The sequence below is a fragment of the Pelmatolapia mariae genome, linkage group LG2 (genome assembly GCF_036321145.2).
Source record: "Pelmatolapia mariae isolate MD_Pm_ZW linkage group LG2, Pm_UMD_F_2, whole genome shotgun sequence".
NCBI lineage: Eukaryota > Metazoa > Chordata > Actinopteri > Cichliformes > Cichlidae > Pelmatolapia > Pelmatolapia mariae.
Window position 1 is genome coordinate 17,307,992 of NC_086228.1, and position 27,847 is coordinate 17,335,838.

At 36.9% G+C, this 27,847-nt stretch overlaps 1 protein-coding gene across 2 annotated transcripts in view; it reads left to right on the forward strand.

Annotated features, from left to right (window-relative positions):
* Positions 1–27,847, forward strand: part of lingo2 (leucine rich repeat and Ig domain containing 2) — a 196,348-nt gene that overhangs the window by 28,539 nt on the left and 139,962 nt on the right. For both annotated transcript variants that reach the window (XM_063494146.1, XM_063494153.1), the window contains exon 2: positions 9,395–9,467. The gene's annotated coding sequence lies outside the window, so the exon portion shown is untranslated. The remainder of the gene's footprint in view (positions 1–9,394; positions 9,468–27,847) is intronic.

A 27,847-nucleotide genomic window follows, 5' to 3' on the forward strand; every position in this document is an offset into this window, starting at 1 on the left:
ATTGAAAGGCATTTCTGTAATTATGGTTGACTTCTTTTGATAAAAGTAATAAGAAGATATGAATCACAATATGTAGGTTTTTATTATTTCTATTCACCATCTACTAGGGGCACATACACAGTATAATTTTAGTCAGAAACATTGTCATCCTTTCTTTTTATGACAAATACAGTTGACTTGCTCAGAGCAATTTTCCTGCCTAATCTAAAAACCATCTTTAGTTGAAAGGAACAACCAATCCCCCTTATCCCCACCTCCTCATTCACCCCCTGTAAATTGTGTTAACAAAGACCAGGCTATTTACAGTTGTTCACTAATATCTTTTCTCATAAGAAAAAAATACTAAATGTGCTGTACTAGATGTACAACATGTACTGTGGACATATCTATTTTAAATACACATGCAAAGTTTGATGAATTATGGAAATGGTTTTTGATCAAGTGTCTTTGTGGATCTCAATGCTTTTGGAACTGTGAGAGAATATTTGATGTAGTAGAAGAATCAAGGAATGTTCTGCAAGCCTTCCTAGAAACCATGTCAAAGTAATGATATCCCCAAAATGAGGAATGCATAGGGCCATCTGCTCTGTGATATGACTATGCAAATGTAGTTCAAAATACAAGTGAGCTTAGTAATCAAACGTTGTTGATATTCTGGAAGCACTTTGAAGTTAATTTTTGAAGTATCCTAAACAGAAACAACTCACAATGTAAAACAACCAAGACCCCTTGGTGTGTTTAATTAGTATTTTTAGAGGGCTTATAGTCATGAGCAATTACTCCTTAACAAAGTGTTACCTTTATTTTCAGAGAGCACACAGTTGAAGTGTTCCTTGAATTATTGGAGAAAAGAGTGGGTGGTTCCAAGAAACTGTTGTGTGATGCCATTAAATTGTCAAGCGACATCTTTAATTGCATGTAATTGTAGATGGGGGAAAATATTCATTTGTTTTTGACCATTTAAACACGTGTTTCTACTGTGTGCAACATCATATTTATTACAGGACAGAATAATAATATTGGGGCAGTCATGATGTTGTAAATGATGAATCGTTTTATGTAAGATAGGAATGTAGAAATCTGTTATACCACATAAAATGACTCTATAATGCTTTTCTTACATCTAATGATGTAAATGCAGAATTTCCCAGATGTGGGATGCATAAAGCATTTCTGTTTTTATTTATTCTTATTTCCCTGTAAAAATGTATTTGTTCTGTTCTTTCAACTCTATCTCCATGAATCAATTAAATGGAGTCCAATGGAAATACTCAAGGGAATTAAATGAAATTAATAAGTTCAAACTTTGGACTCTACATATTTCTTTATCTGTATACATTTCTTGGGACATTAAAGATAAACTCCAACAAAGCTCATTAAAATGAAAAATCTTCACAAAAGCAAATGGGAAATATAATCATTTACAGTGTTTTTGTCACAGCACATGATGATTCTGATTAAACTTTATGCTCTGATGACTCTGCGGATCTGCTGTGTATTAATATTGTAATGGCAGCATTGCCATTTCAACACATCCTCTTCAAACATTAACTTGGCTAATATAAAGGTTGAATGATTATCATCTGCCAGACAACCATACAGAACTGCAAACATAACAATATTCTTCATTTTTTGGTTCAGTTGTTAGCACATTAGTATGTGAAAATACTAATTGTTACTGGTTCCACAGATCTTTTACAGTGCAGCTAATGTTTTTTGTTACATAAGCTACACCCTTTCCTAACGCGAAGGTGATTGTGCATTTATAGTTCTAATATCCTTGAATGAAACATATGCACAACTGAGTGGAATGATCCTTGACATACAAGAGATGCTGAGTTGCACTGTGCGTTACTGAGAAAAAACAATTTCCTTAAGCAGTATGCAAACCTCTCTGACGCTATCTGGGTCTAGTATGGCTTTTAAAAATTTGGACTGAGTTTTTGTACTGGGGCTACATACAGTACCAATTTTTTTATGTTTAAAACCCCCTGGACATGTTATGCAAAGGTGCCTGTGGAAAGGGTGACACTGTTTGCAAGATTGCTCCACTTATTTTGTTAAACAGCTATTATCCTAATCAGTGTTTTCACCTTGTTGAATCAAATTGAAGATTTTGCATTTTATCCCAACATGTGGTCAAAATTAAGAGGGCAACCCTGATTGCGTACTGTTTTAATGTGAAGGTATTTGTCAGTTATTTGTCTGATCTTAATACAATTAAGCATATATATTACGGAACTTAATGTTATCTAAAATTTTATTTACAAGTTTTATATTTTTTAAGAGAATGGAAATAATACGAACAGACATATTGATGTTGTATTGTATGTTTGGTTTTTTTTTTGTTTGTTTTTTTTTCAAGAGACAACTAGGGACTGTTTCTTAATGTTTACAGGCCACCCAAATACTGCACAGACTTTTTTAATGATCTCAGTGAGCTACTGTCTGTGATCTGTGTTGATTTCGACTGTGTAATTATTGTTGGGGATTTTAACATCCATGTGGACAACCCTCAGGACAAAGGGACTAAAGACCTGAATAACACTCTGGGCAACTTTGGGCTGACTCAGCATGTAACAGAGGCCACACATAATAGAGGACACACTCTTGACCTACTGATCTCCAAGGGCCTGAGCATTTCAAAGGTTACTGTGTCTGATGTGGGCCTGTCTGACCATTACTGTCTTTTCTTTGAAAGTAAAATTTCAGCGCACACAAATATGTCAACAGCAGTGATCACAAACAGTAGTGAGACCTTTAACCAGGTCTTCCCATTAACACCTGGCCTGTCCAGAGGTTGAGTCAATGAGCTTGTCAATAGCTTCAATGCTAAAATGTTAAATGTTATGGACACTATTGCTCCCATTAAGGAAGGAAGAAGTCTCCATGGAGAAACTCCACACTGGTGAAAAATGAAAAAAGAGAGTGTCGGAAAGCTGAGCGCAGATGGAGAAAAGCAAACCTCCAGGTTCATTATGACATCTATAAAGAGAAACTTCACAATTATAATTTACAACTGAGGAGTGCAAGGAGGTCCTACTTCTCTGACATCATCACCAAAAACAGTCATAATGCTCGGGTCTTATTTTCTACAGTTGACAGGCTAACAAACCCTCCTGTGTCAGTGGCAGCTGAACTTCATTCGACCATGGCCTGCAATGACTTTGCCAAATTCTTCACAGACAAAATCCAAAAGATTAGACAAGCAATTGGTACATCAACAGCAGATTCAGGATATGTACTGTGTCCATGGAAAAACTGTTTAAACACCATGAAACAGTTTCACCCTATTAACAGCAAAGACCTGGAGGACATTTTAGGTCAACTGAACTCCTCCTCCTGCTGTTTAGATGTCCTGCCAACAAGTTTTTTCAAAAAGGTCTCAAAGACTTTGGAGTCAGACCTGTTACAGATCGTCAACTTTTCTTTAATGTCAGGTGTGTTTCCAGAACCACTAAAAACTGCTGTGATTAAACCTATACTGAAAAAGGACAATCTTGACAAGACACAAATGAACAACTACAAGCCGATCTCAAATCTCCCATTTTTAAGTAAGATCATTGAAAAAGCAGATTCTCAACAGCTCAATTACTTCTTAACACAGAATAACTGCTATGATGCCTTCTAGTCCGGTTTTAGACAGAACCACAGCACTGAAACCGCTCTGACCAAAGTGTTTAATGACATATGTCTTTTTTTTTTTTTTTTTTTTTTTTTTTTGTATGTTCTCTCCAAAAAAAAAAGAAAAAAAAAAAAAGACATATGTCTGAATACAGACAGTGGAAAAATGTCAGTCTTAGTTTTACTGGATCTCAGTGCAGCATTTGATACAGCTGACCACAACATATTACTCAAACGACTGGAGAACTGGGCAGGTCTTTCAGGAACTGTACTAAACTGGTTCAAAACATACTTAGAAAACAGGAAATACTTTGTATAAATAGGTAACTTCACATCTGAGCAGACAAGTATCACATGTGGAGTTCCCCAAGGTTCCATCTTGGGACCCCTTCTGTTTAACATTTACATGCTCCCACTGGCACTGATTATAAAGAACAACAAAATAAACTATCATAGCTACGCAGATGACACACAAATATATATCACAATGTCACCAGGAGACCGAGGCCCTGTACAGGCTCTTGGTAAATGCAATGAGGAAATTAATGACTGGTTGTGCCACAATTTTCTCCAGCTAAACAAAAACAAAACTGAAGTAATAGTCTTTGGAGCCAAAGAAAAACGATTACAGGTCACCAGAGAACTTCAATCTATACACCTAAAAACCACCAACCAGACGAGAAATTTGGGTGTAGTGATGGACGCAGACCTAAACTTAGAAAAACACATTAAGACAATAACAAAGTCAGCTTACTATCACCTCAAGAATATTTCAAGGATAAAAGATCTGATGTCTCAACAGGACCTGGAAAAACTAGTCCATGCATTCATCTTTAGTAGGCTTGATTACTGTAACAGCATCTTTACAGGTCTACCTAAAAAATCAGTCAGACAACTACAGCTCATTCAGAACTCTGCTGCTCGAGTCCTCACTAAGATCAAAAAAGAGGACCACATCAGTCCAGCTCTGAGGTCTTTACACTGGCTGCCTGTCCGTCAGAGGATAGACTTTAAAGTTCTGATGCTGGTCTATAAAGATCTGAATGGTTTAGGACCAAAATACATCAGTGACCTCCTGACCCAGTATGAACCTTCCAGATCCCTCAAGTCATCTGGATCCGGTTTCTTATCTGTTCCCAGAGTCAGAACCAGACATGGAGAAGCTGCATTCAGCTTTTATGCTCCATATATCTGGAATAAACTCCCAGAAAGCCTCAGATCAGTTGAAACACTCAGTTTATTTAAATCCAGGTTGAAGACTCACCTGTTCTCAGCTGCATTTGAATAAAGCACCAAATCCACACTGTTTTACTTTTAAGCTTAACTTTTCAAAACTTACATTTTAACTACTGATTTTATCTACCGTTCCTTTCTTTTTTTTTCCCATTTTAAATCATGCTTTTTATTTGTTTTTGTTTTTTAATGTCTCTGTAAAGCACTTTGAATCACCTTGCTGTTGAATTGTGCTATATGAATAAACTTGCCTTGCCTTGATCATTGAGATTCTCTTACTAATATGTTTGTGTCTTTATCTGGAACTGATGTTACTGATATCTTGCTATAATTCATACAATCTTTGTTTTTATGAATTCAGCAACAAACTCCTCTAATATGAGGAGGAGTTGAACAACCAAAACCTTAGGCTCAAGAAAGTTTTTGCCTTATATGAGATATTATGACACCATCATGTTGCGTAGCAACCAACTATAAATGAGCTATAATTATATATATACCATTATATGGGCTTAAATGATTAGCTTATAACATTTTAGAAAGCAGTATATAATTTCAGTTTCATGACAATGATCTGAATATTTTCAATAAGCAACCAGCTAACAACACACTAAAATCACAGACCAGACAATACTGTAGCATAGGAATGTATGCTACAAGTAAAATTGCTTTAAAAAATAAAAGGTTTCACGTCTCAGTCATTATATGCCATTGGTGGGCTTGGTACAGCAAGTTTGGGTTCTTGTGCTTGCTGTTTTATAAAAGATATGTTGATGTTTCTAAATTGTGTGAAAAAAAATGTAGTTTAATTTTAAATTGGGCATCTACTTCAAGGTACATAAAAACAATTTATTATTCATTTTCATTTTTTAGATCCTTAAACATCCTTACTTTTAGAATGGTAAGTAGTTGTCTTTGAAATTAGTCTCAGCTGTATCGTTATCTCTTGATTGTCTTGGTAAACTGAGGCCTAAACAAACCAGACCTTTGATGTCTCTGCCTGCAAGGCTACCGCACTGTAATGAAACTGTATTGCATTGTCTCAGCACTAAATGTTTGGCATGACGGAACACAGAAGTAATTTCTGCGGCTTGCCGGCTTCCGCTGGTTTCAAAGCGGCTGTTGCCTTTTTCTCTCATGAGAGACTTGCAAGCACTCCCTCACAGAGCCAAACAGCTTTCAGGCTTTCATCAATTATTTAGCACCTGTTAAATAATTGACCTGATAAATTATGGTGATGAATGCAATCAGAATATGGGAAATATACAATTATAAACCTATATTTTTATAATACTTTTAATATATCTTGATCAGGAAATGAAAATCAGAGTGATTTAAATGCTGGTATAAACTCTGAATTTTCTGCACACCTTCTTGTCCATACTGTAGGAAAAAAGCAAAATCACAAAAAACACTTTACTAGTTAAGAAACCTTTGAAAGGATTACAAAAGTCGCTCTGTTTATAGTGTGTAAATACCCATGTGATGTGGAAATGTTTCCCCTGTTCTCCCTGAAGTCTGAAATGACTTTTTTTATTATGAATAAGCATGAATGTTTTAAGACTGATAACGTGTTTAACACACAGCCAAACATTATATTTTTCTCTCTCTCATTGAAATTTTTATGAGGACTAAAAGATTACTCTTCAGCAAACTACAGAAAGTGTATTGGAACATTAAATAATCCTTAGAACAGAGGATATTCCTTTGAGTGTATCCACACACAGTGTATGAGATACTGTATGTATGTGTTTACAACATAGTACTCATCCTAAATGGTCAAAATCGGTCTTATAAAAGAAGTACTACGAGGGTCATGTGGGTTATACTTATTGCACTCGTTATAACAATATGTGAGTTTCAAACTCACATATTGCACACACATTTACTTAATCTCTATTCTTTAATATTGGCGGGCAACTTTTTCTAAAAAAAAAAAAAAAAAAAAAAAGGAAAAGCTTAATTTAAAACAATGCGAAAATGTGCAACTGAACTTGTACATAAGTATCAGTACAGCAAGGCAAGAAAGGCAGCAAGACACCAATGTAATGACAAAGAAGCAAAACATCCTCATACTTAAATGGCAGGTTAATAGCTTGAATGGCTCCTATAACTACATGTGAACTTTATTGTCTTTTCATAATTGCAATCCCATGTGAAAACATTGGTTTTAGGTGTAAGCAGCCCCTTTCACATGTTAAAATTTAAACTTCTCCCGTTTTCAATAAACTCCTCCCCCATTTTTATTGTTACTCCCACGGTCACAAGAGGTTGCCTAAATAAACAACTTTCCAATTAACCTTAAAAAATCAGCAGTTATTGTCTATCTTCATGTGAGGTCAGACTGTGCAAAACTAGAAACAATCATAAAAAAATGAATTGTGCCTTCGGGTCTGAAAAGTACCTTCAATCTGCATTTATTAGTGCTCTGTAGAATGTGGAGTCTCGGCTCCTCCTATCACCTCCACCTCCCTTCTTCCACTTTGGGATTACTGTGCATAGCTGTGGTTGACTTGCAGTATGCTATATAGTGTAGTCTCTTTTGGTTCTCAGTCATTGCTTGTCATTTGTGGCTATGAGGAAGGCCAAAAACCAAACTCGATCCTTCAAAACAATAGTCCACAAACCAGAGGGTGACATCATGGTAGCTGCTACGTCCACTTGTTTTATACAATAGTCTTTGGACATGGGGGCGTGCTGGTGTGCATAGATATAATGGGGCCACGAAGCCAAGTGTGAGCCCAGTGGTAATTTAACAATTCTCAGCAGGTTGTGTTCAGGGAAGAGCTAATATGGGGCAGTGAGTTGCTACTTGTGTGTGTGTGTGTGTGAGTGTTTGCCTGTTAGGTCCATCCTTTTGTGTGTGTTTGGCAGTGTTTCATTTCATAGTGAGAGTTCTGCTGACCTTGGCATACTCAAGACTACATCCCAGTGGTGTCTCATCCCTCTCTTCTCCTTCTCTTTCTCCTCACCCTCTCATTCTTCCTCCTCACAAATCCCCTCCCAGGACCGTGCCTTTCTCCTTCCCTTTGTGAAAAAGAGAAAAAAAAATAGCTAGCAGCTCCAGAAAAAGATGCCAGCATCTGTCTCACTTTAACTTGAATAATTTGGGAAAAGGGTGTGATTAAAACAGGGAAAATGTTTGAGTACGAAGAATACAACAACAGGCAGCCAAGAAAAAATCATTTGGAAGTCTCTGTCTTTAAAATAAATAAATAATTATTGTGGCTCTTTGACTTTTCCTGTCATCTCCATTTCTGCTGGCTCATACCTTTCAGAGTAAACCAGGCTCGAGATCTCATTAATTCTAAACATTGCTGTCAGAGAGGAAGAAATGCAGTGAATGGCAGATTGAGGTTTCTCTGTGCTTGTTATACTTCTCTTCACGTCAAATGCAATTCTATCAAATATATTAGTGATATTCAAGTGAAAAATACTGATGTGTTAGCATTTAGAAATTAAAACAATAAAGCTGCATTTTAACATTAGTTCAAGTTGTTTGTTTGTTTCTTTTTTGGTTTTGTGTTTTACTGATCAAAATGTCAAAATTCCACAGTGAGAATGGCATGTTTTTTAAAGTATTTAAATGACAGGGAGATGTATTTGATGCTGCAACACACAGACATATTTCTTGTGTTTAAAGTTCTTGGTTGACAGAAGTAGAAGTCAACCAGTGCTGCTTATGGGAAAACAACTGGCATAGCAATTCAACTGAAATGACAAAAATGGTTGTTTGTGTTGTTTGTAAACTGTCTCGCAGTGTAGGTACATTTGTATACTGAATGTGTACAAAATATCAACAGAACACAGTTTTTTTTTAAGCCTGTTACATAGTGGTTGGTGGAGCTAGGCAAAAAGGATGCTCTTTTTACTCATGGAATATGTAATTTAATTGACATGAAGTCTTTTTAAGTAACCCAGTAATGAAAAGTCAAAGTATTTTATCACACTGATTGAAAACCCTGTCTTATATTACAGTGATGCAGAACTGCTCATGAATACTAATTATTGCACGTCAATTATACCTTGTATAAATATTTGCTCCAAATCTAAGCAGTTGGTAAATCTTTATCGTTTCATGGAATAGACCGTTTAGAACAAACTCATTTAATTCTAATTCAACAGTGTGGATTCTGCTGCACAATGTAATATTAAAGTTTTACAAATTGAAATGAGTAGTTCAGAAATACTGAGCTTCTATCTCAGTGTATACAACTTTCTTTTGTAATGAATTAACTACTAATCTCAAATTTTGCAAAGTTGTTTAATGCATTTCCGTTTATGTTATCTTTCCCTTAACATGCACAGAAACAACCCAGTGACTTGTATAAAGTCAAGGATCTCTTTGTACCGCACATCTTTGTGTTAGGCATTCAGTGTTTGCTCTTATTAAATGTGACATTGAGTACAGTGAGTGGATGACACAAGCTTCTTGCATGCTGACATTTCAAATGTTTCTGATGTGTCTGTCCTGTGTAATAACATAAGTCATTTATATTGCGTGTCCTTACAGAAGTCTTTCCTTTTTATGTTTCAGACTGAATCTGTGTAGGCACCTTTCCACTATCCTGCCAGCAAGCAGAAATGTTCTTTGCCTCTGTTCCAGTATGGTAAGTTAATCTTTTGTGTCTCTGCTAGCATGAATAAATGTGTTCCACAGGGGAAAATAGCAGGGCTTCATGCATGACTTGTTATGGATTTGGGTAACCATGTGTTAGCTATGAATATTCTTATGAATATTCTTAGTGTTATGAATAGACACAGGTCAAAGATTTCCAGACGTACCTGCTTAAAAGAAAATTAAAACAAGAATAGCTTTAATTTTGTGAAATTGGTGTGCAAAACAAAGCTCTGAAACCTGACTCTTTGGTATTCTCATATTGCTTGTTTATGTTTTTCTTTTGTTAATAAGAGAACCAATTTTGACAGTAAGAAACCTGTGACAAAATGGAACACACACATACACACAAAGTCACCCGCAGGTGCACTGATAGCGGGTGAATCCGTGGGTGGCTTTTTAAAATAGGCCAGCAGAACACACTGTTATTTCACAGTAATCTGTCAGTAATCTGCTGACAGTCAGAGCAAATCTTGAAAAACAACATTGACTTTTACATTTCTCAGCACTGTAAAATGTTGTAATGAAGAACTAATGAGCGTCTGAAAATCTTTTTTTTTAAAAGACCCACTTTAATGCATCAATGTAAAGCATGTCAGCATTTTCTGCTATTTTCAGTTATTCTTTATGAAAATAGTGTGATTTTGGTGAAAAAATAAATAAATAAAAAGGTGCTTGTGGCTTGGGTTAAACAAGGGCTGATCACCGTGACTGAAACCCAAGGGCAAAAATACAGAACCATGAAGTCATTCTCTTCTACCAATCCTTGTCATTGTGCTAAGCATGATAATTCCATGCTCAAAGGTCCATGCCAACTATTGTGCCAATCCGGCAGTACCAAATTATACTGGCAACGTTAGGGGGGAGAACACAGTGTGGTGGAACGGAAAGCAATAAAGCATGATGTTGCCAATTACACCAGAATCTCTTGCTAATTATATGTTTTGCTTAAACAATACATGTGGTAACCACTCTGGTATTTTTTTGATATTGGATTTTAATTGCCAATGCATCTAATCAAACATGAAGTGGAGATGTTGCTTGAGGTTTGTGGAGATCTAGTAAAACTGTGAGAGCTCTGGGGAGATTGACAAAATGGAACAAGTCATTGCTGTTTCTAGCCTGCAGCTACTGGCATTGTGATGACAGTAAAAATGATCTATACCAGCTGAAGCTTTTCAGACTGCTTGCCAGGCTTCAAATAAATACGACTGTATAACATAGAATGAAGGCGCAAATCATATTATGTCTTCTTACTTTAAAAGAAAATCACATTTGGAATATTTGTTTTGCTGCTACTTTGTTGGATATTATCAAGGAAAATGCCAAAAGAGTGATGTCATCTTTGTTTTTTTGTTTATTTGTTTGTTCTTTTCTTCAGTAGTAGATATGACAAACAGATCCAATACAAAAAAGAAAATTGAAGTGAGTTTTACTAAGTTCTACTTGATTTGATTGATTATGAAGAAACACTTTTTCATTTGTTTGTGAATGGGTAAAGAGAAACTATTCAACCATAGCTGGTGTGTATTCTCATAGCTTTCATTATTATTTTACAGGGATGTGATGTTTATCAAGCCAGTGACTTTATCAAAGGAAATTTAAAGTACTAGCTCAAACAATATGTCAGTGGCTAAGGTAAATTAATAGTACTGCATTCTAACTTCTGTGCTTTTCAGTAGGGTATATATATTGCAAACAAAAGGTTATTTTGTTAAAATCCCATTTGAAATTGACAGGAAATCTAAACAGTTTTTCCTGCATAAATAGTTTGGGCAGAGAAGTGTAAATTTAATAATATATGTTATGTATATACACTTAAAACATGTTTTCCCTGCAAGGTTACTTTACTAGTTAAAAGGCAACTTTATTAAGTAAGTTCACGATTTATCGTGTTCCCTAGTTAGTGGACTGGATTAATTGTCCAACAGTATTTTTCTAAGCATTGCATTAATACTTGATTGGGAATACGTGATTAGGAATGAATGCCTAAGAATGCCCATTACTAAGACAGCATTTGTAAAGTTTTCTTTAGAGAAGAAAATTCAAAAAACAGAATTCTTATACGTTATTAGTGTTTCCTAGACTGAACAATATCTATCAAGCAGAAGCAATATGCAAAATGTGGTGAAGTTCAAATAAATTCAAGAGACTATGAATTTATATGAAACTGACTTCAAAGCTGAGAGCCGGAAGCCCTGGAGTTAAAAGGTTCTTTTCCTAATTGGCAATTCTGCTCTTTGAATTTCTTCTGCTGAACACCTGCACTGCATTGTTTCATAAGCGACTAGAATACACTGACGTCAAACAGCATTTGAAAAATATTTTGTTCCAGTTGGTATGTTTGTACAATGAAAATAATACTTATAAACTGTCTGCACTACTGAAAAAGCAATAAAAATACAATTTGACCAAGTGGAAATATTGTGGAATATTAGAAGGGCCAAGATGTTAGATTTCTTTTTGACTTTGAGATAGGCTTAATGAAGCCATGAGCACAACTAAAAATGGCAGCAACAAGATACCAACAGGCCAGTGCAGTGTTTTAATCCTTTCAAAGAAAACAATTTTTTTATCAAAGTGAATTTATTGCATCTGGATTGTGGTGAAGACAATACAAGAAGACTTCACAGGAGCCATCGGAAGTGGGTTTTTTTTTTAAGTTTCTTTCGAAAGATCAAAGTCAGGATTAGGTATGGCTGTGATTTATATTATGCACAGTCTCACAGGCCCACAGAAATGAAAATGAAAAGAATTACACTGCGTTTGAGATGTTTTAATAAATCTAAAATCTTGGAGCTTGCCCTTGAGGTCAACACTAACATTAAATGTGTTTAATGCCACCTGCTGCATACCCGCTCATGCAAACCTAACTCTCTCAAAACATCACCATCACTTTCCAACTTTATTGCCACCAGGGGCCCAGCAGTAGCAATGGAGCATAGGTTGCCACATCAGAGCGTCTTACAGAGAACAGACAGTCAGCAGCACCATACTGTGGAGTGAGGAGGTGACAGAGCATGAAAGGATGCATTAGATGTTATGTAGATCAGCAAATAAACCTGAATAGGGTGAGTAGGGTTAGGCTTTATATTTCCACCTGGCTTCATCTATTGGAAATAAGGACAAATATGTGACATATGAGATAGAAACATAGTGAGAAGGCATGTGTAAAACAAAAACAGGGGGCAGTTAAATATACAATACATATTAATATTTAAATTCCCATTTAAAAAGTAGTGAAATACTTTTTTTTGGCTTTTTTAATGCACTCCTCTTGTGCATAATCAGTCACCTGATAACAGTGTTTTCCAAAACCGATTTAACACACAAGTGTAGTTTGTTGGTTGGAACCACTGACTATTGGGCAATTGTTCTCAGCTCTGACTTAGAAGTGAATGTGCAAGAGAAGTGATTATCGACCTTATCGATCTGACACAGTGAAATTTACGACTCATGCTTGCTGTTGTTTTATCTCAGATGTTAGTCTCCATGCTGGTGCTGCAGTGTCTCTGTATGTCTCTCCACTGACAGTGGAGCTGAACTATGTTGCCTGCTGGAATAGACATGAATGTGTAGATAGCAAATAAAGCATAAATTTGAGCTCATGTGATAACTGAGTGCAGCCCCATGATGACAATATACGGACGTCCTGACAACATGATCAATCACGGACGAGAGTTGCAGCGGACATCAAGATTATGCATTGTTGGAATGTCTGAAATCACCCTCTGAGGCACATTTCAGCTCTGTGTCTGTTAAAACTGTATCACTCATCTGAAACCCCCCCCAAAAAACATCTATTCATCAGATTGAGGCAGACTAGGTCAACGTTTGCATCCTAGCGTCTTCATATTGCATCAATTTAAGTTGGAACTAGAAACTGATAGATTGTGGGCCATTTGTCACAAGTAATTTGTGATACTTTTATCTCTGACTCTTTTATTGCCAAGTCCCTCCTCTGTCATTCTTATGCCAGTTGATTTGAATTCCCAGTACACTTGTCTTTTTCTGTTGCCAAGGCTGTTGACGGCAGTGGTCGAATATTGACATTTGATTGGCAGTGCAATGTTCCAGGAAAGAGACACGGAAGTTATCTGAATATTAAACATAAGGATTAATCCTCCTCATGTACTCCTGAATATCTTCAGCTGTGAATAGGAGCTAGAAAAGGTGTTTAAACGTTATGATGGAAGTTTGACTTAATTGAAGCGCATAGTTGAGAATCTATCAACAAAAACTAATGGACTGTTGAGGGCAAATTAAATAGAGTCTGTGACACACAATTGGCTAAATCAAAAGTGGACTCAAAGGTTTTATACTGTCTATATAGTGAGAGAAAAAAACTGTGTAATGTGAAATAATTGAATTTGTGGTTATTCTAGTTGATATTCAGTTTAAATTATATATTATCATTTTATATATATTTTATATTATCATTTTTAAGAACAATTTCACAAATATTGTTGTGTTCATAATTGCACAAATAACATACAGTTGATTGAACAGGAGTAGGAAAACTGCCTTACTTTGCTACCTTTTGACTGGACATCCCGTGCAGGTTGATCTTTTAACAAGAAAGAAAGCACTTCACTCAATGATCTCTGCTACACTAAGCAGCAACGCCTTAAATAAGATGTAAGGGCATCTCGGTCAGGCGTCTAACTTCTCAGTCTTTGAAGCCATTGCTCTGTGTCTCATTTCCTGAAGTATTGATGTCTTTAAGTGAGCTTCCCAAGTGCCTGGAGGAAGTGGATGCTATATAGATTGCTTTGAGGAGGTTGGGACACAGCTGACTGCTGTAGCCTAACAGTAGGTCCATGGTCGTTCTTTCGTGAAGCACTGGAATAAAAGATTTTTGGTGGCAAGGATAAGAGGTTATTTGAATAAAACTGAACTCAAAGAATAAGTAAATTAAAAAAAGCTTGGACGAAACGCAATATGGTTTAATCCCCCAAACTAAACACTTCTTAGGATTTGATTGAGCATGCATCAAGACAATATAGTTTAATACTACGCATTCATAAAACAAAAATGTTTATATAATTGTGTATAAAACTATCACTGATGATACAAGGTCATCTTAAAGAAGATGTAGACATAAAAAGTTAAATTTTATACTCAAGGTGCTTTTTCAAACAGATAGCAAAAAATGAACAGGAATATTGGGTAGCTGCAGGTACATCATGAAGAAACATTAAAACCTGGAAACAAAGGAAGAATCAATACTGCTCTACAACATGCCCATGCAGGGAATTGCACAGAGAGCCTGTGTGGATAGTTTTAAAGAGTCACTACAACAAGGAATAAATTGTGTGATGTTGGGCCCTTCTTAAAGGCTGGAGTGAAGATTCTACCTCTCTTTTCAAAATAGCAGTTTTTTGTTCTTTGATGTGACTGGTATTTATATTGAATATTACTCCAAAATGGGTCCAGTATACTAAACCCATTTTTGAGCAGTACTCAAGATTCCGGCTATAGGTTTAGATCAAAACAAAATTGGTACAGTGCACACTATATGTTACATTAACTTAATATTGGCCCAGAGTATAGCATGTAGCCTGTTAAATCTATTTAAATTAGCGCCATGTTTAGGCGTGTTGTAAAGATGCCTTTATTTTGTATGCTCCACAAATAAGGTGATATAATTAGGATTTTCAAAATGAAGTCAACCTCAATGCTTTTTTGTTTCTTTTATCATTTGTAAATGTGTTTTCTATTTATTCCCCTTAGATTGATTGGATTTTCTCCTTGTAGTTTATTAATTATTTTTGGAGGATTAATTTAACGGGCACAGATATAAGCTAGAGAATCGAGTAAAAATCCAAACAACCCATAAGGAGAAGAAAATGAAATGTACTGAATGATTATTCATATTTCTATGTATTGTATTACCATTTGGTATTGCTATTATTGACTCAGAACGGCGATCCTTGGAAACAAACTGTGGTTGATATTTCATAGAAAATAATAGTATAAACAATACCAATCCGATATCTGATTTATATCAGATATGTATAAAACAAAAAAATAGTGTTTATGGGAACGCAACATTCCCCTTTTTTTTTCTCTTTTCCATATGAGAACTACATTCAACTGTCAGAATCTAAGGACAACGTAATGGTCTTACCCAACTGGATAAGGACTGACGTGATTACAGAAGAGACTAGAAAATAAGTGCTTGGATAAAGAAGCTGGATGAGTGCTCCAGAGAGTGTAGGCAGCTGGAGTGCAGTAATTAGTCACCGAAGCTCTTTCTGGTTAAGGGGCAGCTGACCAATGGCCTTGCTTGCTTAGAAGAACGGCAGAGGGTTCTTCCCACTCTCAAATATGACTGTGATTAACATAAGCAATTACCTGCAGAAATCGCACCCCCTATCTTCTTTTAGACAAAGAAAAATGAATTGCCTGCAAGGCGTAGAGAGTTTCAACCATTGTTTTCTATTTCTTAATAGCTTCCCAAGGCTACTGTCTAACATATCATTTGTTTAAAATGTATCATCACCTTACCTCTTCCATAGTTCCTTTATATGCTCTTTTTAATTAATCATGGCAATTAATGGTTGTTTTTGTGAAATGAGAACCATTGACTCAAACAATCCTGAAACATGTTTTTTTTCTTCTTTCTTTTTTTTTAAACTGTTTCACTAGGACATGTGATCAGAGACAAAGCCCTTTGCGGATGCAAGCGGTACACTAAGTACAGCAGGAAGCCTGTATTACTTGCATAAATAAAAACAAGACAACAATGCTTCCAGGTGATATGCAAAATCATTAAGAGCAGTATTTCTTAAAAAATAGTCTCTACAATAAATAATCTTTACACCTATCAGAGCTTTGTGAGGGAATAATAATAAAAAAAAATGAAATGATCTCTTCCCTTGTTTCCTGTCACTTTGGTTGAGATAATGAGGCAACTCCTTGATTCTGTCGAAATTTGTTTATGTTCACCTCCTCAGAATTGGAAAAGTTTGAGTAAGGGGTGTAACATGCACATTAATGAGCATGTCGTGAGGATAACTAATGAGAACTATTTCTAGGATATAATCAACAGAAACCTTTAATGACACTCAAACTATTATTCATGCTATACTGGTTTTTAATCACACATTTGTTCAGTTTTACACCTACATCAGCCTATGTATTTATACATGACTGTGAATTTTTGTGTTCTGTGTAAAACATATTTGCACACTGCTTTTGATGGGTGATATACAAATAAACCTTGTCATTATTTATATTATAATAACACTTTTGATTTGTAGTTTCATTTGTTGGTGGTGTCAGTAGTAACACCCTTATTGCCACTTGAGTACCCATGACAGGCTGAATTATCAAAGAAGTCCAAAAATGTTTTCTTGTCTGGAAGCATGTGAGCATACCTGTCAGAGCATGGAAACAGAAAAGCTTTACATTTGTGTGTCTTTTAACTTTCTGCCAGAGAGAATTACAAAACCATGTTCCTTTGAGGTAAGGCACAAAGGCTTTTATCAGCTCCTGTGTGGGCTAACCTGAGATTCCTAAGATCAAGCTAGTGTGTTAGGAGATAAAATAGTAATAGTTCTGTTACTTAGGGTTTTTCCGCTCCTTTACTGGTCTATTGGGGGATATTGTGGCTGATTACAAGGGCCACTGTGGTTTCCGTCATTACAACAAGTAAAAACTAAAATGAGATAAGAATGAAAAATAGCTTTATTTTGTCTGCTTTAGCACCTTCCTGTTCTTCTTTATAGCCTTATTATTGTGTTGTATGGTTCAGCCAGATTGGATGACTCATGCCTTACTGTGACATAAGAGGCTTTACGCTGACCCCTTCTTATAAGCCAAACTAAAATAGAAGAGTTAACTAATTTCATACACAAAGCTGATGATCGTAATACTAAGATTTGAAAGGATGACACACTCAGAAAATGACAAAATGGATGGGATAATGTATTTATCCCTCTTTAGTGGCAATAAACACAACTCATATGCTTGCTTATACATGGGCTACATTCACAGCTTAACAAGATAGGACTGACAAACAGTAAGGCTACGAGTGAGACAGGACATAGCCACAGCACTAAAACATAGACACATAAACACGCACATTAAAAGGCCATAAATATTTTCTAGTGACTGTCAAAGATCTGTCAGACTCCCTTTCCAATAAAAAGAGTGTCTGAAAATAAAGCTTCTCATGGCTGGTCAGCTTTGATTACCAGCTCTATTCTCCGCCCATGCTACACCAAGCAGTGTTCAGTCCATCTCCCATATGTCTCATGACTCACTGTCTCACGCCCTGCGTATCCACAAAGCCTTGCCAGAAGAGGGATATTGAAAGGATGCAGTCCTTTAATCGGTTTGTAATTGTCTCTCAAAATTTCGTGTCCATGCAAATCAGTGTATGAGACATTTCATTAAATTAGGATACTAACTAACTGTGGTAACCCTATAATCAACAGTAAAGTTGTCCTTTTTTTGGTTTAGTGTTTTAGTGAAATGACAAAACAATTGTTAGATTTTCTCGAGATTCAGCACAGGCATGATAAATGGTTATAATTTTTGGCCAACTTTCCCTCTATTGCCAGGTCAAATAATCACATAATATCAGAGTTTTAAACAAAATATTGTAGGACTAATTTGCAAATAATAGCATACCAGAAGGTTAAAATGACATTGATGGCCTACTTTCATCATTTTAACATTGTGTTTGTGATGGCAAGTTTTAAGAAGTCTGCAGTAGATTGATGATCTAGCCAAGGTATACCATCCCTCTTGCCATTAGACAGCTGGGAAGAAATGATAAAATGTTTGTTTCAGTGTATACCCTCACAATGGCCCTTATTTATATGCACATCATGTATATTCCCTTAAGGAGATTTGGTGGTGAAATGAGCAAGCATAAGAAAGTATTCAAAAACAGAGGTTAGCAAAGAAACAGTGGTATAGTCAGTGGGACAAAAAAAAGTAGACCATAGAACTGGGAGGCTAGGCATAGAACAAAAGCAAAGATTAAAGCTTATTGTAAGCGTATGTGAGACTAAACACTGAGGAAGGACAAAAAGATTTGTTGATCAAGCTGGAAAGGATGTGCAGCAGGTTAGGGTGATCAAGGAAAGAGATAGAAATGTACAAATGAGTGAAGAGAGAGTGTGTGAAGACAGAAAGAGTACTGTGAGAAGCTGATAAATGAATCAGGACATGTACAGAATTTGTAAGGAGGAAAATAAGAGCAGCTCTGAGATGAATATTTGATTGTGATGATTTGATTGTGCTGTCCTTTTCAGCAGCTGATGGTGCAGGGAGGCTGCGATTACCCTGCACTGTTACAAAAGCAATTTATATGTCCTCTATCTTTTCTCATTGTATTTTCATTAAAAGGGTTTTCTTGTATGTAAAATTGACTCTCTCTCTCTCTCTCTCTCTATCTATTTATCTATCATAAAAACAAAGGATTATGAGGAGGAAGAATTCGTTGGTTTGCTCCTTATTTCGATGAGAACTGGAGCAAAGCCCTATTGACTTGACTATTACTATTGATTGTGAGGGCCATAATTTACTTTTGTTCCAAAGCAAGCTTTTCAGTCCATTACACTCAACTCATTGCGCTTGATCAGAACCAGCCTTAGTCTCCATCATCATTAACACCTGTCCGGTCATTAAACTGGGTAGCCAGATAAAGGGACCAAGATTATAGATTCTATCACTGGTCTTCACAGCACCCTTGCTAATGATTTGTGCAAAGGTCTAATGGTTAGCATGGCAAAAGGCCACACACGTACAGAGTAGCAAAATGTTACAAGCTGGAACACTGGAACAGGTGTCAATGTGTTGGATTGTTTGTACACTCACCTTTGACATTCATTACAATCCAGAGCATTTAACTGGTCAGGGTGGCCCTAAATTGATTGTGCAGCTCAGTTTTTAAAATGCTCAGTCTCTCACATCTACTTTTACATTTAAGTACTGACATTTTACCCAAAGTTTTTGTTTCTATTTTTTCTATTTTGATATTTATAAAAAAGAAAAGTAGCCCTTAAATATGAAAAATTACTATCATAATATGGAGGATCACAGTTGGGGCATTTAATATTTTTCACTAGCTGGGCCCTCGTCCTCATTTTAGGTTTGACAGCGTTTTAGTAGGTAAAGGTGAATGCTTGGACATGAATGGAGCTGCGGTTTGGGGAAGGCCTCGAAGGGGACTGGCGATGGCTCCCGGGCCTGGCAGATCCCGTGTACGAAATAGAAGTGAAGAAGGTAAAGAATTGAGAACAAGGAGGGAGGGAGGGTGGGGCACGTAAACGGGAATGAACAGCTTGCAGAACTGGGGGGAACCTATATAGATGACAACCGGAAGGAGTGTGTTTGGAGGCGTGGTCCCACTCCTGAAATTCCGATACATAATCTCCAATATGATTTACCTATTCATTTATGCATTTATTTCCTGAAGAAAAAACAAAGTATAAATCCAAATAATAATTGTTGTTGAATTCAGGATTCACATGGGTCACAATATATTACTACCAGTAAAGAATAACTGTCAAAATGGAACCCCAGGACATAATCAGGACATAAATTAAGTTCATGAGATTTGCTTTACTGTTGTATATCACTGAAGAAGATTCAGGCTTAAGACATGACTATTTCTCTGAGCCAAATCCCTTGCTAAAGAAATACATTTGCTATTGCTCTTGAAGAAGAACATCTGAAACATTAGTATGTAAATATATAATACAATTATTTACACTTATTTAATTAATACAATTACAATGCAGTTATTTAATTAATTTGCATATGAATAAAGGTTGTTAGAAAGCTGCAGGTAAATTGTCTTAAATTTATTCACAAGGAACTGCAGAAACAAGAATACTTGTAAATCAGACATACAATGAGTAAGCCTATTTCTCCTAGAACTTTTATATAATGGCATTGTACAAAATGGAAAATAACAAAAACATAAAAATCAAAATAAGAGGATGTTTCTCCCGTTAGTAGTTCCCAGCCATTGATTTAAGAGGTAGTTTGACTTTTGGTGCAGTGAAGATTCAATCCTCTATTGATCCACCAAGTGTCAAGTTCTTGTCAGTGGGGTCTACACCATTTCCTGATGCAATGCCTTTGCAGGGTGAAGACTGAGCAAATCAAATAGATGTTGGAGAAAACAAGAGGGAAACTGAGGTTATTCTATATATGTGTTTTGATGTGGGCAGTGGGAGAAGGAAGTAATATCACTAATTAAACAAGCAAGCAGCAACAATATTGACTGTGTGGATGGTTATTACATTTCCAGCTATTCAGACATATAAGTTTAAAAACTAGGACAGCAATAGGCAGCTAGTCATTATGAATGGGACCTACTGTCGAGACTTGGCACTGCCTGCTAAGCTGCAGAGATTTAAAAGGCACCATTGACACTGGGGGAAAAGTTGAGCGTGGCTAAGCTTTATACAAATATCCTCTGATGTAAATGCTTTGTTTTGATTCTCTCAGAAACAGAAGCTTATAGTTGTTTACAGGAGTGGAATGTCAGTCTTTCTTGCAAGCCATTGCAAGTAGTTTTATTTTACTGGGATATTATTTAATTTCTTTCATTCTCTTTCATTATGTCAAATGTACACAACACAAACAACAGTAGAGACCTGCCTCCTTCAAATGTAGTTGTCCATTCCCTGACACTTGTATACACCAGCATGTGTTACTGGCATGTGGCCTGTTAATGTTGCATTATTGTTCTATAAATGTGAAGTGCCACATGCTATAACTATTCATTTTAACCAACTAGTGGTAAATGCAAGATGCATATGTTGGGAAATCACTGTGTAACAGCACAAGCGGTAAACATTAGTAATAAATTCACCAGTGTTCATAGCTTGATATTTGAAAAATAATATTTCCAAATTCACAATAATCAAAGACACTGAATATCTAAAAGGTCAGCATCTAAATTCAGTCTTGTTAAATAAAATAAAAAATGTTGACATCCAGTAGTTAACAAGGAAGAGAATGCACACATTAAAAGATTATTAAAATGATTTTATAGTGACAGTTGTTTTGTCACTGCTGAACATAGTTTTAATATGATATATTGTTAAAATGCAATTTACAATAAAGAAAAAAAGCTGCAAAACTACTTTCAGTGCACCAAATGAAGGCCATTTTAAATAAGCGTTTTACTTTCAGTTTCGCTTTCATTTTAAATCAGAACTTGAATGAAATGCCAATTGTTTGACCTTCTTTTTTTAATGTAGTTCATACCTTTTGCGGAAAACAAGCACCCTATTATTCACGTTATTACGGTCCCACAATAAAATGTATGAATTTGTTGTGGGATATTAAAAGAGTTACACTATGAAAGTCAAAATTTTTGAATTAGGACTCCACAGTCAACTGTTTCTCTTATCAGCCAAAGCAAACCTCATTGCTTGTGGTGATAAGCCAATTGATTTCCTGGACGAAGGAAACTGGGGGAAAAAAAGGGACTTTAAATAAATTTAACAGACATGGGCCAATGGATTTCTTCTCTATCTTGTTAACTTACAGATGCACAACCTTGGGTCTCACTGGCAGCTGTCATTGATGGCAACAAGCACACTGTACTGAGAGTGTAGCCAAAAAGTACCTGTCTACATGGAAGACAGAGAGAAATCAATTAAAAAGGATGCCGATAACGTCTGACATTTCTGCTAACACCAAAGAGATTTTTATCTATGAGATGAATGTTTGAGCAGTGATGGTTTGATTGGACTGTCCTTTTCGACAGCTGATGCTGCAGAAAGGCCATTATTATCCTGCACTGTTAAAAAAGCAAATTATATGACCTCTATCTTTGTCATTGTTTTCATTATAAGTCTAAGGAGCTTGGATGTAAAAGATTTTTGTAAAAGATTTTTTGGATGTAAAATTTACTCTCTGTCTCTCTCTCTTTATATATATCTATATCTATCTACTTTTCTCTCTCTTTATCTCTCTATCTATCTATCTATCTATCTATACATTCTTATATACTTTTTATGTACTTCTTAATGTTATTGAAAATTCAGTATTTAAACTTGATCTAGGAACACTACCTCCATCTTCTCATTTTTTTCCCATAGTGAATATAAAAGGATAAAATGTTTTCTTATGTATTACATAATGCAATGCTTTCTTCTATTGCATTCTTTACTTATAAACTGTTCTTTTCAAAGGTTTTTTGATGCAAAAGTGCAAATGCTCAGTCCATAGGCATGAGTCCTTTTTTTTTCCTGAAAAATGGAATAATACAGGGGGAAAAAGGACTCAGGACTCAGTTAACTAAACTGTGGATTCCAGAAGACAAAGTGCTGCATAAATGGTAGGCATTTGTGTGAAACATGATGATCATAGATATGCTTAATTGTTTGTGGGTCACACAGATGGGTAAAGTTGAAGCAGCAGACATTTCCTAGGGCACACAAATCAAGAGCAACTCATTGCTATATGAGGCACAATGACCCAGGCATACATGCAACATGCCATGTTGAACATGTTTAGGATTTTTCTTTTGTAACAGCAGCAATTGCTTGTCATAAAGCAATACCATAGTCAGTAGTACAGGATAAATTCTAGTGTCATTTAGAGACAGATTTCTTTCTTAAAATAAGGCAATCTAATTGTCCAGAAATGAACACTCCATCTGCTTCATTGTCACCCATGAAATTAAATTTTCATAAGACTAGCTCTTAGTTGATAGAAAATGCTTATGAAACTACAGAATAAAAGCACTGGTACATTATTTCTTTTTACATTGGTTGGTCTTTTCATTTTGGTCAGTTTCCTCAAATATATGCTCCCCATATGGGGTGCAATACTCTCAACACAAATATGAACACTTGAGTGCCAACAGTTTTTAAATTTTGATACTTCATATCAAACGCACTATAAGCATTGTTATTGTTTTTTTTAACAATTGTAACTAGTAGGTGTCAAGCATATGACAAGCTCTTTATATCATACCTGGGTACTATATACATGACATTAGCAAATACTGAATCATCACTGTATTATTATATCAAATCTTGTAATGTAGAATACATAGGATGCTTAAATAGGGAATTTGTGTATAAACATTTCTATTTGTTCATTTTATATGTAAGCTCCCAGTGTTTTTACTTTTCCTTCTTATTTTGATCATCACATTCTCATAGTTTTTAGTAAACAAGACGTTTGCATCTTACTTCATTCTGTCTTTTGTTGAGTTTGTGTTCATGAGGTTTGTCTGCCTGCATGCTTTTGGTTATGTCTCAAAGCATTATAACTCTAACGATGATGTGGAGAAGCATGATGAGAGACAAAAAACATGCTTATGTCTTCTTTACACCATTTGATTTGTTGTAAGATCTGGTGCTTTTGATGATTTCTGTTACCACAAATTTTTGTATTTCTATTAACACTGAAATGGACGTTTTTTGTTTTTCATTGTAATCAGGCCCCATCTTATCTTAATGACCTTATAGTACCATTAGAGCACTTCACTCTCTCACTGTAGGATTACTTGTTGTTCCTAGAGTATTTAAAAGTAGAATGGGAGGGAGAGCCTTCAGTTTTCAGGGCCCTCTTCTATGGAACCAGCTTCCAGTTTGGATTTGGGAAACAGGCACTATCTCTACTTTTAAGATTAGGGTAAAAACTTTCCTTTTTGCTAAAGCATATAGTTAGGGCTGAATCAGGTGGCCCTGAATCCTCCCTTAGTTATGCTGCAATAGGCGTAGGCTGCTGGGGGATTCCCATGATGCACTGAGTATTTCTTCTTCAGTCACCTTTCTCACTCACTATGTCTCTCTTCCACAGCATGTCTTTTATCCTGTCTTCCTTCTCTCACCCCAACCAGTCACGGCAGATGTCTGCCCCTCCCTGAGTCTGGCTCTGCTAGAGGTTTCTTCCTGTTAAAAGGGAGTTTTTCCTTCCCACTGTTGCCAAACTGTTTGCTCATAGGGGGTCATATGATTGTTGGGTTTTTCTCTCTATGTATTATTGTCTGCCAACAATAAAGCACCTTGAGGCAACTGTTGTTGTGATTTGGCGCTGTATAAATAAAATTGAATCAAATTGAATTGTTAGTTTTAAATTCACAATACTTTTGTTGTACTACATACTACTGAAAGCTGATTTTGATCTGTAATTGGATACATGAACTCCACTTCCCTACACTTTGTAGTGAATGGAGTGTTATCCAATATTATGGCAGAGAAACAATTAAAATATATAAACAAATAATCACTTAATTTACCACCATTTGAGGCACTTGAATCGTAAGCCAACTACTCACCTGTATTTCAGCCCTCAGCACAAACTATTTCTGCTGAACTTCTGGATGCATTGCTAAATCCTTCCAAATCTTCCAGCATTGAACCTCATGTGAAGTGGCTCATGAACATTGAGGCATCCAGCACAATGCACTGTGATATTTCCATAAGTCTTTTTTTCGCTCAATCTGCTTCCATGAAATCCTTTTTGATCATGTGCAATCCCTCCTCAGTACCTGGCTGCTGACCATTTTCTACACACAAATGTCCATTTGGAATAAAGAATGCAACCGGCATGGTTCTGCTTAACATTTCCAAACCAGACAAATTGGGCTAAGATACCAGCTGTTAAGCACGGGAAAGCTAATCAGTTAAGCAGAATGGTGAGGATTATACAGTCAAAGACGAGTTGCTGTTCTAAACACAATATAATGCGGAGGACAGCACATCTGCTGTTGGTTTTGTTATCTGAGTTATTTCCTCTTGTTCATTCTGGAACCTTGTCTTAGGCTTGTTATTTGCTTTCTGCTGTTTACCACAGGGCTGTTGTGAAGGAAGTGTCCAATTAGCTGTGGATTTGGTGGCATGTGCTATCACATCAGGGCTCACTGAGTCTCGTGTCATCTCTGGCTTAGTGTGACAGGATGTGAGGACTTTAGGCCAACAGTTTTAAATCACCTCCCAGTCATTACATGTCTGCAAGTAATTAAACAAAAGAAATTCAGAAATTTAGAAATTGTGTCCCACTGTGTGTAATCAGACGCAGTGGGACACAATGCAAATATAATACTTTAATTTATTATATGTGACACATGTAAACGCATGCTGTTTATTTTTTTTAAAGGATGAAATAAAAAAATGAACCAAAAAATGAATTCTTTATTCCATGAATTTACCTTTTAGACCACATTCCTACTTCAATTTTAAATATGATTAATCTATTTTTATTAACTGATTAAATATAACATGCATGGCACTGTCATGGTCCTAGGGTTCCGTGCTTTAGTTTTGTTTTTTAGATATTGTCTATTAGTTATTTTCAATTCAAAAACAAGAGTAAAGTTGTAAAGTTGCTGTGGGTTGGTGTTGTGTCTACCTCTCTGTTTTCTCTGTTGTTTTATTTTGGTAATTCTTTTTCTCAGTGTCTTGTATTAGGTTTTACTTCCTTTGTCGTATGTCTCCCTGCCTTGCGTTCCCCTTAGATTCCTGATTTTCATATTTGATGATTCTTCCCAGTGATTGTTTTCAGAGCTCTTTGTATTATTGTGATTAATCCACATTAAAGCTCAATATTTGAATTGAGTTTCTATAGTCCTGCATTTGGGTCTACATCCTGCCTGCCTCACAGCCATCCCCTAAGAGAATGACAGCTAAACCACAGACCGTGTTGAATGCCATAATTAAGGAGAACCCCTGACTGCTTCAGTTGCCTGAGATTTCAAGCCTGCATGCCTGTGAACCGGCTCTTTCTTTTTCCCAGTTCTTTGCATTTACTGCAGCTGCAAACCAGCTTCTTGTGGTGGATGCAGCAGCACACCATCTTCTCACCAGCTTTCCAATCACAAAACCACAAAAAGGCATGAAACGTGGAGCTCAGCAGCAGAGAAAGATTCACCAGCCAAAGGTCTTTAGACTGGGTCTTCAAACTTTGATGCTGGCCTGTCAGAGGCAATGCTGCTCTGTAGCCTTGTCAGCTCTTCATCAGGCCCAGCCTTATCGTTGGTGGGGTTATAGGAAGTAGGAGTGGATCCAGCTTCCAGAAGGAAGCAAGGCTCCTGACTATGTTGCTCCCCTGCACAGCCCTTGGATGGTGTGTGCCTTGCTCAGCCCCAGCTCCTCCACATTGTGTGCATTGTGCATCATCTGCATGTCCTACTTAGCAGCACTAGCCTGGAGAGACTCCACACCCTGTCATGCGGCCCCAGTAGCATGACCCTGAGTCAGTGGGTCCTGTGTTGCCTGAGCTTAATCCAATGAGTCCCTTATTAGCTGAGGTCAAGCCAGTAGGCTGAGCCCAGGCCAGTGGGTCCTGTGTCGCCTGAGCCCAAGAGCTCAAGTTTGTCTACACAGGCCAAGGAGACCAAGCCTCCTGAGGGATTCTGCCTGCTCAATCATTGCCAGCCTCTTGCCAAGTCATAGAAGGGTTCCTGTTGCTGTCATCAGTTCTCAGATAAGCCTCCCATGGTATCCCATCACCTTCACCACTGGATGCCAGAGATTCTCCTTCAGTGCAGTTGTTGGCTTCTAGAGGGTCCCCTTCGATGCTGTTACAACCACCACATGGATCCCACTTGCTTTGTTATCACTGGCCTCCTGCTCAATCAGATGAGCTCCACCTCAGCTGCTGGTATCCCACCCTGCCTTGTCACTCTGTCTTCTAGAGGGCTTCCATCTTCTTCATTGCTGGCCTCCTCCAAAGCCTCCAGAGGAGTCCCATCGCCTCTTCCATTACCAACCAAGCCGCCTGAAGGCCTCCATCTTCGCTGCTGCTGGCATCCTGCCTGGCATGCCGAAGAGCTCTGTTTCCTCAATTGCCGCTCAGTGCCAGCAAGGCCTCCTGAGAGGTCCTGTCATGTCTTTTGCTGTTGTGAACCTTCAGCCCAGCCACCAGTGTTCCCAGCACCTCCACCAATCTCTGGCCTGACAACAGAGGGTCTTTGCTAGTGGTGGTGGCCTTCTACCATGCCTCTTAAGATGCCAAAATACCGGAGGGTCGTGTCATTTATTGGCCACCGATTTCGCCCTCAAATAAGCTAAATGAAGTGCTTAGCCATGCCATGGGCAGGCTTGGACTGGGACAAAAAAAATTGGTGTACAACCAGTACCTACATACTTCCTGTTTAAAGGGATTTTTTTTTCTTCCCACTGTTGACTGGTGCTTCGCTATAGGGTTGTCTTTTTAATATTTTTTAATATTCACTTTGTAATATTATAGGGTCTTTACTTTACTGGAGTAAAGTTGTAAAGGAGAGTGGCCCAAAATTCTTTCACTATGTTGTGAAAGACTGATAAAGGCATACAGAAATTATTACCTCAAGTGAATGCTACTGGTTCTGCAAGCTATTGAATCATGAGATGAAAAAGAATGACTATACAAGAGACTAGGGTCACGCTATCTTTGGTT